Consider the following 18,744-nt stretch of genomic DNA (forward strand, 5'->3'; position numbering starts at 1 on the left):
AGACATGCGAAGTGCGAAATCCCTCTTTTTTTACGAATTACTCCCAGAATCACTTCTAAAGCTGCGAATATAAAATTTGATTCGTAGGTCTGAGAGTAACTCTAGGTGTAATTCGTGTAAGACCAATTTGACACCAATTTAACACCAATTTGACGGAATAACAAAAGGAGGACTAAATTGAGCGAAACACAAAAGTCTGGGACTATATTAGGTTACCAAAGTCGTTTAGGACGAAATTGAGAAAAACCACTATAGTCGAGGACAATTTTGGGTATTAACTCATTTTAAATATGATGTAGTTCAAAGATATTACGTGGTAATTTCATGATTCAATTTGTTGGGTAATTTGAATACTCTCTTTGTCAACAAATCCCTCAAGTAGTTAATATGATTGACTTCAAACTATTTTTTTTTCATGGTATTAATAAATACTTGGTAAATAAATATATAACATTATTTTATATTATAACTTTGATATTTAATTACATGATTACAAGATAGTGTAAAAAGAAGATAATGGACAATGTAATGAATATCAGTTAATGAATTCGTATATAAAGAATCTTTGCATTGGATAAAATAAAAGACAATATAACTAATGAAATTATTTCTCCTATTTAATTATTGATAATGAATAATTTTTTTTTTTAAAATAAAGGCTTTGTAGACACATAATTTTAAATTAAAGAAATCCATATGCATCATTTTTTGTTTTAACTACTAATTTATTTAATTTAACAAGAGTAAAATAGAGTGAGGAACTTAATTATACCAAATTTGATTAGAATGAGGTTCGAACCTAAGACCTTTCTTATTGAAATCAATTAGTAAGTTAATAATTAAGGATAAATTTGGAAATCTCAATGAAAAATTAAAATCTAAATAATCTGAACAATTCATTCCATTTAATAATTTGAGAGATATTTTCTTCTACCAATTATAGGCCTTGAAATTAATGAGTAAGTTAATAATTAAGGATAAATTTGGAAATCTCAAGAAAAATTAAAATCTGAATAATCTGGACCATTTCATTTCATTTAATAATTTGATGGACATTTTTTTCTACCCATTATAGGCTTAATTTTATTGGCTCTTATTAGTATATATATATATATATATATATATATATATATATATATATATACTAATTTTATACGCACATTGTGTGAATGAGTTAATACCCAATGTTTATAATTAAATAAATATTTAAAAGTATATCAATGCAAGATTATATATGAGAAGTTCATACATAAGTAATTTAATGTCAAGTTTGTGTATTTAAATATGTAACTCATAATATATGAATACTAGATAATATAGGATCTAAGATTCATTATAATTGTCGTTAAACTTTTTTTAAATAGAGATCAATAAATGAATCAACGGTACCAGTCCTTTAGGTGCTTTGCTCGGTGTCCTAATTTAAGGAATTTAGATGAAGTAGTAAAAATTTAAAATTTTTAAATATAATGTAACCCAAAGATATTGGACGGTTAGTAAATATGATGTAACCCAAAGATCAAAATGCTAAAGAAAGTGTTTGGTTGGGGCAACAATTTGTTCCAAACCACTAAAAATACAAATACTGCAATTTACAACATTTTCACTTAGCATTTTTTAGAATGATTTCCCCAAAACACCTCTATATTAAAAAAAAAAAAAAAAAGTTAAAATTGTAGAACCATTTCTACTCCTTGAATAACAAGAGCCAGCTTCGCTGGATCATTGCTTGCCCGCAGGATAATTTTTAAATTGGAGCCTTAAGGCTCCTTTATAGGAACCTCAAGGCTCCCATGCCACTTTTCCCACCGATGTGGGAAAAGTGGCAAAACTAAGGGGAGCAGAACGTTCGGCTCTCCGTATGTTTTATTATTTTTATTTTTTTAAAATTTTATTTATTTTTATTAAATTACTATTATTATTATTATTATTATTATTATTTAAAAAAAAACAATTATTATTATTAAATATATGTATACCCTTAGATAATTTTACATGTTAATTAATCTAAACAGCTATTTTTTTCAAATATCTTTTTACCAACCGTTGATATAATTCACTGGTTAAATCCGCTAACGCTAACCGCTAGCTACTAATTGCCAAACAAGGACATTGCAAGATAGTTTCCAACTTCAATTTGTTGTGTGATTTGAATACTCTCTTTGTCAACAAATCCATCAAGTAGTTGATATGATTGACTTAATTATATTTTTATAATTTTTTCATGGTATTAATAAAATACTTGGTAAATAAATATATAGCATTATTTTGTATTATAACTTTGATATTTAATTAAAAAATAGTGCACAAAAAAAAGATAATAGACAACGTAGTGAATATAATCAATTGATGAATTTGAATGTAAAGAATTTTTACATTGGAGAAAAATAAAGACAATATAACTAATGAAATTATTTCTCTTAATTAATTTATTGATAATGAATATTTTTTTTTTAATAAAGACATTGTAGCGAATATAATTGAATTTGAATGTAAAGAATTTTTATATTGGAGAAAAATAAAGACAATATAACTAATGAAATAATTTCATTTAATTTATTGATAATGAATAATTTTTTTGAATAAAGGCATTGTAGACACATAATTCTAAATTAAAGAAATGCATATTTATTATTTTTTGTTGTAGCTACTAAATTAATCCTTATTATTTAATTTAATAAGAGTAAAATAGAGTACTAATTAGGCCAACTTTTATTGGGATGGGATTCGAACCTAAGACCTTTCTTATTGAAATCAATAATTAAGTTAACGGTGAACTAACAGAAATTAATGGAGAAGATAATATTTAATAGAAAAGTTCACAGATAATCATTTAATTAAGGATAAATTAGGAAATCTCAAGGGAAATTTAAAATCTGATCAATCTAAGCCATTCATTTGATTAAAAAATTTGACCTGTCATATTTTCTAACCATTATAGGCCTAACTCATTTTTTCTAACCAACAATTTGCTCCAAACCGTTGAAAATATAAACACTGCAATTCGCAATATTTTCACTTAGCGTTTTAGAGAAAGATTTCCCTAAAACATACATGTATTTTAAAAAAAATGTTTACTATGGAAGAGCCGTTTCGTCTCCTTGAACGCGACGAGCCAATTTGGTTGGCTCACTGCTTGCCCATCAACGGATGGGCAAGCTCAATGTTTAAATTGGAGCCTTGAGATTCCTTTTATAGGAGCCTCAAGGCTCCTATGCCACTTTTACCACCGATGTGGGAAAAGTGGCAAAACTAACCCTTATGTTTTTTTTTTAATTTTTTAATTTCTTTTATTAAATAATTGTTATTATTATGAAATATATATATACCATTTAGGTCATTTTACATGTTAATCTAAACAGCTAATTTTTTAAAATATTTTTTTACCAATCGCTGATATAATTCACTGGTCAAACCTGATAATATAATATGCTATTTGCTAACTTCTTACATAATCCGCTAACGCTAACCGCTAACCACTGATTGCCAAACTAGGACATTGCGAGTTAGTTTCCCGCTTCAATTTGTTGTGTTATTTGAGTACTCTCTATGTCAACAAATCCCCCAAATAGTTAATATGATTGGCTTAACTATTTTTTTTATGGTATTACAGTAGTAATAAATACTTGGTAAATAAATACAAAACATTATTTTGTATTATAACTTTGATATTTTAATTAAAAAATAGTGTAAAAAAAAAGATAATGGACAATATTGTTGAATGTAGTATATTTCTCAAACAAATAATACCTGGAGTATCGGGTTACCAATCCACAGGGAAGCGGGGTATTAAGCACTAGCTACTAATTTATTCACGAGAAACTAATCCTAACGAAAGACATGATGGTTGATTAATCACCTAGTGCCAAACTCAAGAACAATATTAACATCTGGGTTCAACAAGTGTGAGAATGCAAAGGTGGTATAGAGTTACTCCCGTAATCTCTAACCATAGTGAATATTCACTCCCTTGATATAAACACCCAAAAATAAAAAGAACAAGCATTCATAATAAATCTCTAATTACTACCATCTCCCGATGTGCAACAATCATATCAATAATTAAACTACGTAACATATTTGCCCTCTCCCAAGGTGCAACAGTTAAGTGCAATCGTGTGTGCCCTAAATTATGTCCAACTCCCGTTGTGACACAAAAGAAAGCTATGAAACAAGTAATTACGGTCGTTAATTACTAGCAACAACAATATAAAACGCAATTGCAACACAAGTTAAAACCCAAATTATAATATATTAAAGCATTAAAGAACTAGGCACAAAGGTTCATAAATACTTTCACCCATGAATCTCTAAAGTAAATTAGCCACACATGGCTAACATGCAATACATAGCAAATATTAAGAGTTTACAAGTAATCAAAAGAGTACAAGGATTAAACCAAGCGATTCTCCCAAATCTCCTTAGCTTTCTCATTGTTTCCCAAGACAACTTGTGGCTCTCAATTCTTTCTTTCTTGTCTCCAAAATTGAGCATGAATCTGACATAGGGTTGAGGAAGGCACCCATTTATAGCGGGAGTCAAATCGGGACAAAATAGGAAATTTCCACCAATTTTTGGAAGCTGCTGAAAATCGGCCTAACAGCCCGCTCGACGCATCGAGAATGAGGCGTCGGCTTTTCTCGGTACTGGGATGGGACGTTTCGACACTTCGAGACATGACTCAACGCGTCGAGTCTTCAACTCCTCGCTCCGGACCGCTACTGGAATTTCTCGACGCGTCGAGTCTGCTAAGCTTCGAACGGCCACCCTACTGGAATATTTGGAATGGCTCGAAGCGTCGAATCCTCTAAGTCGTGCACTTTTGGTCCATTTCGGCTCCAAACTCGTCCTAGAACATCCACTGCTCTTGCACTTGACATAAAATGGTTCCAAAACACTAACAAACACCGTAAAACATTCAAAACAAGTGTAAACCATATCTTAATGAGAAAACAATGGAATATGTATTTAAAGTGACATTTTCATGAACTTAATACAAACAAATATTAACAAACTAATACAAGAAATATGCACAATTTGACTCACATCAATAGTGAATATAATCAATTGGTGAATTCGAATGTAAAGAATTTTTACATTATAGAAAAATAAAGACAATATAACTAATGAAATTATTTCTCTTCATTAATTAATTATTGTATTGATAATGAATATTTTTTTTTTGAATAAAGGCATTGTAGGGACAATGTAGTGAATATAATCAATTGATGAATTTGAATGTAAAGAATTTTTACATTGGAGAAAAATAAAGACAATATAACTAATGAAATTATTTATCTTATTTAATTTATTGATAATGAATAATTTTTTTGAATAAAGGTATTGTAGACATATAATTCTAAATTAAAGAAATGCATATGCATTATTTATTGTTGTAGCTACTAAATTATTTTTAATTTAATTAGAGTAAAATAGAGTACTAATTATGTCAACTTTGATTGGGATGAGGTTCGAACCTAACATTTCTTATTGAAATCAATGAGTAAGTTAACGGAGAATATAATTTTAAAGGAACTTTGATTGTGATAGGGTTCGAACATAAGATCGTTCTTATTGAAATCATATCATCAAGGATAAATTTGGAAATTTAATGGAAAAATTAAAATATGAACAACCTAAACCATTCATTTGATTTAATAATTTGACAGACATTTTTTCTACCAAATATAGGCCTAACTTCTTTTGGCTCTTATTAGTATATATATATATATATATACTAGTTTTTTTACGCGCATTGCGCGATTGAGATAATGCCCAATATTTTTTTTTTAAATAAGTACTATAAAATATATCAACGCAAGATTATATTGGAATTGTTCATGCATAGATAATTGAATCTTGAATTTGCATATTTAAATAGGTAATTCTAAGTTTACAAGTGCAAGATAATATAGTCAAGATTGATTATAATTGTAAATAAAATAATTGTATGGGTATGGTTGAAATCAAATACGGGAAATAAGGGAGAGCAAATAAAAATTAGGGCATAAAATATTAAATATACACTAAAATTGAAGAGACTGCTGGTTGCCAAACAAAGACATTGCGAGATAGTTTCTCACTTCAATTTGTTGCGTGATTTGAATACTCTTTTTTGTCAATAAATCTCCCAATTAAGTAGTTAATATGATTGACTTAATTATATATATTTTTTTATTTTTTATAACAATTATAATAATAATAATAATAATAATAATAATAATAATAATAATAATATTAATAATATTAATTATTATTATTATTATTATTATTATTATTATTATTATTATTATTATTATTATTATTATTATTATTATTATTATTATTATTATTATTATTATTATTATTATTATTATACCCTTAAGTCATTTTACATGTTAATCTAAATGGCTAATTTTTTTAAATATCTTTTTTTCAACCGTTGATATAATTTGCTGGTCAAATCCGCTAACACTAACTGCTAACTGCTATCAAACAAGGACATTGCTATGTAGTTCTTACTTCAATTTGTTGTGTGATTTGAATATTCTCTTTGTTAACAAATCCCTCAAGTAGTTAATATGACTGGCTTTATTAATTATGTTTTTTTTTTAATTTTTAATTTTGTCATGCTATTAATAAAATACTTGGTAAATAAATATATAGCATTATTGTGTATTATAACTTTGATATTTAATTAAAAAATAGTGCACAAAAAAAGATAAAAGACAATGTAGTGAATATAATTAATTGATTAATTTGAATGTAAAGAATTTTTACATTTGAGAAAAATAAAGACAATATAACTAAAGAAATTATTTCTCTTATTTAATTTATTATTGATAAGGAATACTTTTTTTTTTGAATAAAGATATTGTACACACATAATTCTAAATTAAAGAAATGCATATATTTTTTTTGTTGTAGCTACTAAATTATTAATTAATTAATTTAATAAGAGTAAAATAGAGTACTAATTATGCCAACTTTAATTTGATTGGGATGAGGTTCGAACCTGAGACCTTTCTTATTAAAATCAATGAGTAAGTTAACGGTGAACTAACAGAAACTAACGAAAAAGATAATATTTTACGGAAAAGTTAACGGATAATCATATTCATTAAGGATAAATTAGGAAATGTCAAGGAAAAACTAAAATCTGATCAATCTGAGCCATTCATTTGATTAAAAAAATTGACCGCCATTTTTTCTACCCATTATAGCCCTAACTCTCTTGGGCTCTTATTAGTATAGTAGATAGTAGATAGTAGATAGTAGATAGTAGATAGTAGATATATATATATATATATATATATATATATATATATATATATATATATATATATACACTAGTTTTTTACGCGCTTTGCGCGAATGAGATAATGCCCAATGATTATTTTTACATAAGTATTTCAAAGTATATCAATGCAATATTATATAGGAGTTGTTTATGAATAGGTAAATAAATGTTGAATTTTTTTATTTAAATCGGTAATTAAAGTATACAAATTCAAGATAATATATGAGAGATTGATTATAATTGTCAGTTTGTCACTAAAATAAATGCTTGCAACTTTATAATAACGCTAGTCTAAATACTTAGTCTTATAGAAATAGTCTAAATAAATACTACTTTTAGTTTAAGTTTCTGTAATTCTTCTTAATTCTCTTTTGGGTAGCATTGTCATTATTTTCATCTTCAATACATGTCCTCTTTTTTTTTTTTTTTTTTTTTTTTTTTTTTTTAAATTAGTAGTGTGTCATGTGCAATTAGGTTACTGGGGGTAGCATAGAGGGATTCATCATGCAATGAGATTATGGTGTATGAAACTTTAGATTTGTCTTGCTGTGTATATGACTGAGATTTTAGTTGTAATATGAACTCTTTATCTTACAAACACCTATTGATATTTAGTATTGGTAGTTTTTCCCCTACATGTTTCATTTGTTGTGAGATGTGTGTCGTAGATTTTCATGTGAAAATATTGAACAAAATATTAATATTTATTATATTTCTATAAAATACATGGTAAATAAATAAATATATATATATATATATATATAACATGTTTTGTATTATAACTTTGATTTTTAATTACAAGAGAATGTAAAAAGAAGACAATGGACAATGTAGTGAATATAATAAGTGGATAAATTTTAAGGTAAGAAATGTTTGAATTGTAGAAAATAAAGATAATATACCTAATGAAATTATATTTCTTTTCATTTTTTTTATAATGAATATTGTTTTTTATAAATAAAGCATTATAGACATGTAATTCTAAATTAATTAAATGCATATGTATTATTTTTTTGTTGTACCTACTAATTTATTTAATTTAATAAGAGTAATAAAGTGTCGTAGAGGACAAATTGTAGTTACTTTTCATCAACAATAATGAAATCAATGATTTTTTTTTTTTAATTCCCATTCCTTGGTGAGACAAATTGTTTCGAGAGTTTGTCAATGACAATTGCTACAATTGTTGTCAATAGAGGATGATAATAAATAATTCAAAATATATGGTTACAATAGATATTGTTATAATGATATAGTAAAATTAATTTACAAATTTCTTTAGAAGTTTTCATGCATTGATCAAATTCTGATGTGTAAACTTGTTCAATTGGAGCTAGTAGGATGTTAACATTGTCAATTATTTGGAAAATGGTCATACCGTTTTAGAGTACATTTGCAATTGTAATTATGAACAACAACTTTTTAGTTAGGCCGCGCGGGTCTGACAATGATGTAAGAAAAATTTTGTCCGATAAAAAAATAATAGTATAATAATATAATATTTGTAAATTAATGTACAATTATACCATTATAAAAAATACAAAAAATATTAATACCATAATTACCTAAATCATTCCAATAATGCAAAAGCATAATTGAAATATTAAGTTTTGTTCTAAATAATCAAAAGAAGATTAATTAAACGTAAAAAAAAAAAAAAAAAAAAATTATCGACATTTGTTTTTTAAAAAAAATAAAGAAAATCAAATGATTTTTAAAGTTCCTGATTTATAATCTTTGATGCTCAACTTTGAATGCTAGGTATTTAGTCGGGCTAATTATTTGACCAAAGTTTATGTTAAATTTTATATTATATATTTTTAATACATTTTAACATATTCATAATATATGTTTAACAATTATGTCAACTCTAATTGGGATGGGGTTCGAACCTATGACCTTTCTTATATAAATTAATGAGTATGGTAAGAATAATAAATAGTTAACAGAATATTTCGTTACTAAAGTTTATATTAACGAAATTTAGGGTTATTTAAGGGAAGAAAATAATATAATAGAGTGTAAATAAGTAAAATCATTAAAAAAAATACTAAAATCAAAATAATATGAACCATTCATTTTAAAAAATAACTACTACCGACATTTTTTTGTTCCAGTTAAGGGCTTAACATTATTGACTCTTATTAGATTTGTAGGTTTCGTGTATATATATATATATATATATATATATATATATATATACATATATATATATATATATATATATATATATATAATGTAGATATACAGATCAATCGTTTGTTAAAAATAAAATATAAAAAAATGATGTCGTTTTAATTATAATATCTTAAAAGTATTTATGTTCTTATTTTCTAACCCATTAATTACTCAAACTTGACATATTCAGAACACTAGATTTCTACCTGATGACTAGTAACAGTGCCAATCCCTCTTATATATATTAGAAGTAGAAATGAAATTGTGAAAAGACATACAGTACATTGTCTACAACTCTACATTGAAGATGTCCATGAAACTGTAGTATAATTAAAATGATATTTTAGTATTGTTATAATGAAATTGGTGTGCATGAAAAATGAAACTAAAAAATTTAGGGCAATAAAATAACATAAATTGCCGAATGACCTGAAGTGCAATTAAAAATTAAAATAATACTTCAACTTTATTATAATTAAGTTAGTGTGCGTGGAAATTGAAAAAAAAAATAGAGTAAAGCAATAATGTATATTATCAAATAAAATTAAAGTAGAATTAAAATGATACTTTTTTGGGTACTATTGATTCTATTATAAGGTAGTTTATAAGGTAGTATCTATTCTATACTAATAAAATTAAAGTATAATTAAAATGATTAACTTTTTTGGGTACTATTGTCTATTCTACACTTTCTCCACCACTGGGTTTCGATCCTGTGACCTTTCCTCAAGAGAACCCAAAAAGATGCCATGTAAACAGAAAGTGCTTGTCACAATTAAAATGATACTTTATTATTACTATAATAAAACATGTGTGGAGAGAAAATGAAACTAAAAAACATAGCAATATTGTCACACGAAACTGAAGTGTAATTAAAATGATACATATTTCATGATCCACGCGCTACTGCATAGACCATAGTCCACAGTAAAATTTGACCAGTGGGTGAATAACTTCTACAAAGCGTATGGTTGCGTTTTTCCATTCACGATAATTTAATTTTGGGTTACACTTGAGTGTGACGGGTTGAGTCGGATTACCATGCAAATGTCATACTTATATGCTCAAATGTAATATTGATCAGGAATAAAAATATTTGTTACTTATAAGGAAAAATGTAATACTCTTGTGAAAAGATGTAATACATATACATTTGGATGTAAAAGTATTATATTTTCCATCAAAAGTATTACATTTTCCCTAATAAGTAATGTTGACAAGTGTTTGTTACTTATAAGGGAAAATATAATATTTTTGAGGAAAAATGTAATACTTTTAAAATAAAAACATAAAGATATTACATTTTACTATTTAAGTAATAAATATTTTATTCATAATTAATATTATAATTGTGCATATAAGTATTACAATTTTGGTTTTGTTATTGAATTAATATATGTACCTTTCCATTAAAAAAAAAAAGGTATTACATTTTCATTTTGACTCGGCCCCGACCCGACCCGGCCAGTCTCAGACAAATTTTTACCTTTAGTTTATTGGACTCTATCTCTGTTCTCTTGGATTCTAGATGGGAAAAATAAACGAAATTTAAACTGAAATCTGAATTAATCTTAATTAAATAAATTATAGAAATAAAATTTAGGGAATGTGAAAACAAGGAATTTGAGTAAAATTCTTTACATTTCATATATGCTCCTGAATTTATCATCCCACAACTGTAACTAGATAGTGAGTGTGGCAATATCGATAAATTGACCCATCTTTAACATTCACTATTCCACACGGTTATAAAGAATATGATAAATATTAACAATATTCTTTGAAGATGCATGTCCTTATCTAGTTATTAAATAATATATAATATGCCAAGGGGCAAATTATTGTATGGACCATGGTCCACACAATATTATGTGGACCATAACAAAAAGCACATTTTTAATATATTAAATGTACATTATTTTTGTACTGAATGTACATTATACAATATAATGTACACTCAGAACAAAAATAATGTATATCCCCTGTATACAATATACATTATTTTTATATTGAATGTACATTATTTTTGTACTGAATGTACATTATTTTATAGTAGACAAAATATGGTCCATACAACTTGTGTGGACCATGGTCCACACAATAATGATTGTGTTTGTGGTTTACATTCATGGATAGGGCTTGTGAAAAAGAAACAAGTAGAAATGTCCAAATATTTGTCTTCTGTTGTAAATATTAATATGGACATTATTATATATATGGTAGTAGTTGTAATTGATAGGTGACTACCTTTTATATTGTTATTACCTTATATTTGGTGATACCTTTGTATATGAATTCTTCCGATGAATGAGAAACACCACTGGCCTTCCTTCCCTATCTCTCTATTCTCTATTATGATATTCTTACAACACGCTTTGCTCTATATTCTCGGCGAACCGGAGACTGGGGAGATGTTCGAGACATTCTGTCCGACTTGCGCCGTCGGTGTTACGCTGTCCTCTTCCGCGATCCGGAGGCTCCAGGGGGGCAATGGTGGTCTGCCGTTGTCCGGGATCCTCTCCAACACTAATCCGCATAATCGCCAATATCAGTTGGCCGATCGACAACTAACCTGCTGCGATCCCTTCGATCGCGTATCAGTCCTCGACTATGGAGACAGTTCCGACGATGGAGACTTTGCAAGGACAATCGGAGGTGGTAGCTGATCTATCGCGATCGTCCGAAGTCGTTTTTCCGGTGGAGATCACTGTCGCTCACTTTCTATAGAGCGGACGTCGTCTGCGGCTTTTTCTGCACAGCCTGAGCCTTCACCACTGAGACAGTCCGCCGCGACCACCCCTGGGCCAACGCCATCCTCGTCTCCCACAGTTTCCTCCGATCACCGGAAAAGCTTCCCGCGACCAAAGACGGGTTCGCGACACGGATCGACAAGTTGATGGTGGCGACCGTTTTTCTGGGGGTTGGAGGGTCTTAGACGATCATTGCCGCCCTGAAGGCGACTGACCCACCTCCATGATCGTGTCAGAGAGACGGAATTATTGATCGGAAATCGCCAAGACGACGTCGTCCGTTTCATTCGCCATTGACCAACCCAATGCAATTCATCGTCTTGCAGATACGTACAATTCCTTCTCACTTTATATTTGCTCCCTGTGTGTGCATATATGTGTGTGTATGTATATATGCAGTAGTATGTCTGTGTGGAGAGGTTTAGAAATTAGTAGCACCGTAAATCTTAATCTTTAATTTACATGCTATTCTGAAAGCGGAAATAATTAATTGAATCAAAAGGTTGTGTTTAAGGTTCTGCTAAGTGAACTTGTGTTGCGTATATATTCATGTATTGAATGAAAAGCATATTTAACATTTATACTGTATCAATACAAATTGCACGTATATTTTAAAGCATATACTTCAAAACACAATGTGAAATATGCATATTATTGGCAATTTGAACATTATGAATGTTAATTAGAAAATAAACATACCGTTCACGTAAAGAATATGCATATTATTGGCAAAGTTGTGTACAAACTCAAGATCTTGTTTTGGAATTGTCTGTGCCACAAAAATTATGGATGCAAATATGCAATCTAGTGTTTGATCAATAATAATGTTTGTGAAAGTCATGCATGCACAATTGTAACCCATGATACTGTTTCAAATTACAGCTTTTAAGCAAGAAAGGTTATATTTTAAATCACAGTTATGTTTCTACATTAAGATGTCGTTTCTTGGACGATTTGTGCAGTATAACATGCCCCAAGAATGCATGATTAGATTTATTGGCTAAAATGTGTATGTAGATTTGTATCATTGTCTTGACATACGGCTTATATGAGATTGATTGCCTTGGCATACTGCTTCTATTTGTATCATTTGCATCCTGTAGTATGCTGATTTTGTATAGCTTTCTTTCATAAACTCTCATTACTTATTCATGTTTAAGTAAGATATTGATTGATGATATTGGTAATTGTTGCTGCTTAGTTGAAATATGAAGTGTGGTGAGTGATCAATTCAAGTTTTAAATGGTTTTCATGCCTATTTAATACCTTGCGCTACATGCCTACCAAAGCTTTTACAATGCACCTCTTGAGTATGTGTTGAATTTATTTGCATAAAATTTGAGAGGCATGCCTGGAAAATTCTGATCGGTGCAGTTTGAAAAATAAATTCGTGAAAAATACCTATTGAACTTCTTTTGGCCTGAAATTTTTCTGGAGAACCTAGACTTGTGATATTTGATGTCTATAAAAGTTTTTCTTAAAAATATGCTTTGGTTGTTCCAGTAAATTCTGTAAAATTTTGGCAGTGTGCTGCCAGTTATTTTTCTGCCTGACGCAGTGTTGGAAATATTTTTGGAAAAAATACTTCTAGACCTTGGATTGGCATGAAATTTTTCATGTACGTTCTAGACTTGCTGAAATACCTATATGCAAAATTTTGTGCCAAAATGTGTTACCGTTTTTCTCCAGAAAATTCTGCAATCCAGGTCAAAATTCTGAAATTTTCTACCAAGTTTCAGTTTAGCTTGTATATCTTGCTATTTTGTGATGTTTTCATACTTGTATGAAACTATGAGATAAAATGAGAGCTTGCTTGGAAAAGTGCTGTTTTTGACTCTCCGAAATAGGAATGAATGGGCCCGGCAGTGAACATGTGCTCGTTATCCTTTGGCGAACGGTACTTCTCTCATTTTATTTTCTAATTTATGAATTAATAGAATCTCTCTTTTCATGTCATGCATTACTCTTTGTTTAAAGTAGATGTGCATGACTTAATTGAGATTTTGGTGTCCATGACACAAGGGACAATTATATCACATATTGAATATGCTTATCTTTAATTAATTTTTAGCCTATAATCTCTCGATTAGGCTCATATAAGAGAATTTGTTATTTCTCTTGTTGGCAATTAATTATTTGCTATAGGCCATAGCTATTGTGATTCATCATGCAACTTATAAATGAGATAATAACATGAATTCTCAATATGATTTTCATTATTAGGTTGCACCTGTCGTTGCTAAACCTTAATTTGATCTTGTGATATCAATTAGATGATATGAGTCTAAATATTGTGATATATAACATAAATATTGAATATAGCTTTGCCCCGAAGGCGAATGTATTGCACTAATTATATGATAATAGCACTAAGACAAATTCCCCAAATATAAAATTGACTTGGTATTGATTTAAAAGTCAATTGTTATTTGTCCAAAATTGAAGTTTATTGGCTGCGCTAATTTATTATAGCATTGTTTCACACGAGTCTTTGACATTGAAATAAATCTCAAATTTGAGTATTTAAACAAAAGGATAGTACCTAATTTTTTAATATAGTTTTGCCCAGAAGGTAAACTTAGAACGCTAATTTATCTGTCACTCGTTATCTTGCATGTCATTTATGATAGTCACATTGTACTCCAGTAATAGTTCTTTGAGTAACCAATGACTCATGACTCGTGAATGAAGTCTACAATTTCTATTTTTAATGATATGCTACTATGCAAGAATGCTATGTGCTTAACCGCCAAAAGTGAGTAACATCATGTTGGTTTGCCTGATGCAAACAAATTGTTAATATTTGATAATTTTCAACATTTATACTTCTTTTGGCATTTAATCTCCCTAAGATTGTCGAATGTTTCACTCATTTTGTTCAATGTGTATGCTTGCCCTATATGATTTTATATGCCACTTATGGTAAATTTCATATACATTTGAGAACTTATTGTGTTGCGATAATCTTTACATTTTAGAGATCCAATTTTTAATTATGGCATGACCAATTGGGTCACTGAGGGCAAACATGAGTGAGATATTACAATTTCTTATCCACATGAGTATTTTATAGAGCATGAGTGAATGAGAAGTTACCAAATTATCTATTTTTGAGGATATTTGTATTAATTCAAATCTAACTCACTGCATATTGTAATTATTCCTCCATAGTACGTGGTAGAATTAAACATTTCCCGATCTGCGTTTCTAGTCTTAGTATGTAGTCCATTTTATTGTATCACCACCTCAAGCGTATCTCTATGGGCTATATACCTCCGTCTGCTGTTTAAATACCCAGAGCCCATTATAGGGGATCAACAGATACGCTGACTACATACTTAATGAAGATTGTTTCTTGGCATTAGGGGGAGATAATAGATTAAATTTTAATGGAATGCCAAGAAATTTCATAGAATGAAAACATCTTCATTATTAAAAATCCATGTACTAGTTAGATTGAACTGGAAGTTCATAAGATAATCTCTATTTGCGATATTAGCAAATAATCTGCCAAATACATCTATTGATCATACCGATCATATAAGAGTGACTAGGTCCCATATAATTTCCCCAACTTGGACCAAATATATCTACCGATACTCCTTGGCGCCAGAGGTGTAGGAGATCTATCGGTGTAAAAGTTAAGAATCATAATACTAGATCTAGTAAATAAACATTGTCACTCTTGAAATAGTTTGAATAATTATGTCCTGCAGACGTTCGTCCAGATGACGAAAAACCCTAGTAAAATTATAGGTGCACCAAACAAATGTAATACTAGGGATGCGGAACAACCAGATCAAAATATCTTTGGGAAATGTCTAGAATCTGGTTGACTTAAATATTGCCATGAACAATCATAAATATAGGAGAAATTCTTGAAAAATGTTATAAGTTGTCGACAATACAATTGCCTTCAAATTGCTCAAATTATATGACAATCTGGATCCAGAACTAGGTGCCAGAAGTGCCTAGATTGATTAACGTATAAAGAGAGCAATTAAAGACATATACAGCTCAACTCGCTAATATATTCTTTTCGTACACCATTGAGGTATTAACCCTGTAGGTTACAAATGGTGTGGAAGGAAAACAAGAATAACGAGGTGATAAGATATGAAGCGAGTTTGTAGCCTATGGGTTCACGCAGAGACCCTTAATTAATTTTAATCAAATATACTCTCCCACGATGAATGGCATTAAGTTCCGCTACGTAATATTATTGGCAGAATAATAATAAATTTAGATATGCAGTTAATATTTAATTTGAGAAATTCCTGATGGATTTATAATCCCCGAAATGAGAATTTAAGTGTCATTATATTTACTCTTTAAAGGGTTGCGAATGGAGTTAATATCATCATTGAAGGAATAATATGTACCATTGTGTGCTCGATAAAGGGTTGATAATGAACTTATTTATTATTTATTATCTAAGTCAATATTGATGGTGGAAAACATCAATGAAATATATAAAGGGCTTGATGATGTCAGCCCATATCTAAAGACGGAGATTTTGAAACAAAAGCTTCGGAAAGCTAAGAATTATCTCGACTTGAAGATCGAGTTTTTCTTTGAAGAAATTTTTATACACCAGTTAGCCAATATATGATTTTGATTGGATACTTAGACAAATCAATATACAATGGGCTACTTGGGTACTGGCTATTATTTTTGTATCCCATAATGCCAAGTCCCAAAACTGGATGTACTATATTTACCCCCATTGTTCCATAAAGGGTCAATGAAGATTGTGTTGACTAGATATTATGATATCAATATTATACCACGTGAACTCCAGAAAAGTCACGAGATTATTATAGAGTATATTTATTCAATTGACAGTTGTATATATTTATTTACAAAATTTCTCTATACTGTTTAGAAATTTAATGTATGGGAACTAAAGATTGTTATCTTGAGGGGAAGTATCATTTTACATGAATCAATCCTGAAGATTGGGTCTTAGATGACTAACAGTTGTACTCTTTTCCTTAGTTAAGTTTTTCCCCACGGGGTTTTTCCTTAAATCTAAGGTTTTTAATGAGGCAGTTAATCTAAAACAAGAATACACATACATCATGCACTCTTTTCCTCAACTAATTTTTTCCACTGGGTTTTCTATTGAGGTTTTAACGAGACATGAGTATGATATAGTAATGTAAATGGGGAAAAGTTGCAAAATAATTGCTTAAGTTGACAAACCCCAAAATCCTGAAGATTATGTCGATTGTGCCCTGAAGGTTTTGGTTGTACTCTTTTTCCCTTAACTTAGTTTTTCCCACAGGGTTTTCTTAAGTTAAGGTTTTTAATGAGGCAATCAGTACAATATATGTTCTTACAAATATCATGTACTATTTTCTTCAACTAGGTTTTTCCCACGAGGTTTTCCTAGTGAAGTTTTTAACGAGACATGAATATATATACATTTATACTATTTTGTCTAGGTTTTTCCCACAGGGTTTTCCTAGCAAATTTTTACAAGGCAGGATCATGTCAAATAATGTCCAAGGGGGAGTGTTGTAAATATTAATATGGACATTATTATATATATGGTAGTAGTTGTAATTGATAGGTGACTACCTTTTATATGTATTGTTATTACCTTATATTTGGTGATACCTTTGTATATGAATTCTTCCGATGAATGAGAAACACCACTGGCCTTCCTTCCCTATCTCTCTATTCTCTATTATGATATTCTTACAACATCTTCTTAATTATTGACCATTGACTTGGATTAAATTATCAATCTTTACTTAAAATTAAAGAAATGTAGAGTAAATTTCAATTTTAATTTGGAATTATGGTGAAAATTCTATATTTAGTTTAGACTCTAAAACTAACCAACATAACCTGGAAGGATGATTGGGCATGTTTTCTTTTCAATCATGACAAAATAATTAGCATGTTTAATTATAGGTTCGATTTTGATGGTGGGGTTTAGAATTTTTGGGTATGTAATTTTTGCTGTAAATTAATGAAATGTAAGAGAAATTGAGGGAATTTGATAAGAAATTTGAGAAAGATTCTTTACATTTCATAGTCACTATATTCATCATCATTCTACAACTAATGCACTTAAAAAGAAAAAAAAAAAAAAGAAAAAAAAAAAGAAAAGAGAAAAAGGTAGGCCGGGATCCCAAATACAAATATGAAACTAAAAGCCGATTTCCACTATATTAAAAGTATAGTCAATAGCTAATCTCAACTTAATTTCCTTATACTTGCTCAGCGCTACGTTCCGATGACATGATGTTGGACTCCACTTTTCAAGCAGTCGCCCAACAGTTAAAATTCTAATTTGAAGATCTTATTATTATTATTATTATTATTATTATTATTATTATTATTATTATTATTATTATTATTATTATTGATGGGGTGTGAACCCCGTGGGCTCGGGGCCCAAGAAGAAAATAGATAAAGCCCGGACGAAGAAGAGAAACCCAAGAAGAAAATGGAGTACGCCCAAAAGAGACACGAGCTAAACCGAGGAGTCAACTCGACCCAGGGGTCGGCTCGACCCGGAAGTCG

General features: G+C 29.3%; 1 long non-coding RNA gene across 1 annotated transcript; it reads right to left on the reverse strand.

The window, feature by feature from the left end:
- Positions 1–1,746: 1,746 nt before the first annotated feature.
- On the reverse strand, positions 1,747–18,378 carry LOC109169494. The gene is made up of 3 exons (XR_002052228.1): positions 18,369–18,378; positions 10,313–10,318; positions 1,747–1,831 (listed from the first exon to the last, which is right to left on the reverse strand). It is a non-coding gene; the product is annotated as an uncharacterized LOC109169494 (long non-coding RNA).
- Between the last annotated feature and the right edge of the window lie 366 nt (positions 18,379–18,744).

The sequence above is a fragment of the Ipomoea nil genome, unplaced genomic scaffold (assembly GCF_001879475.1).
Source record: "Ipomoea nil cultivar Tokyo-kokei standard unplaced genomic scaffold, Asagao_1.1 scaffold3314, whole genome shotgun sequence".
NCBI lineage: Eukaryota > Viridiplantae > Streptophyta > Magnoliopsida > Solanales > Convolvulaceae > Ipomoea > Ipomoea nil.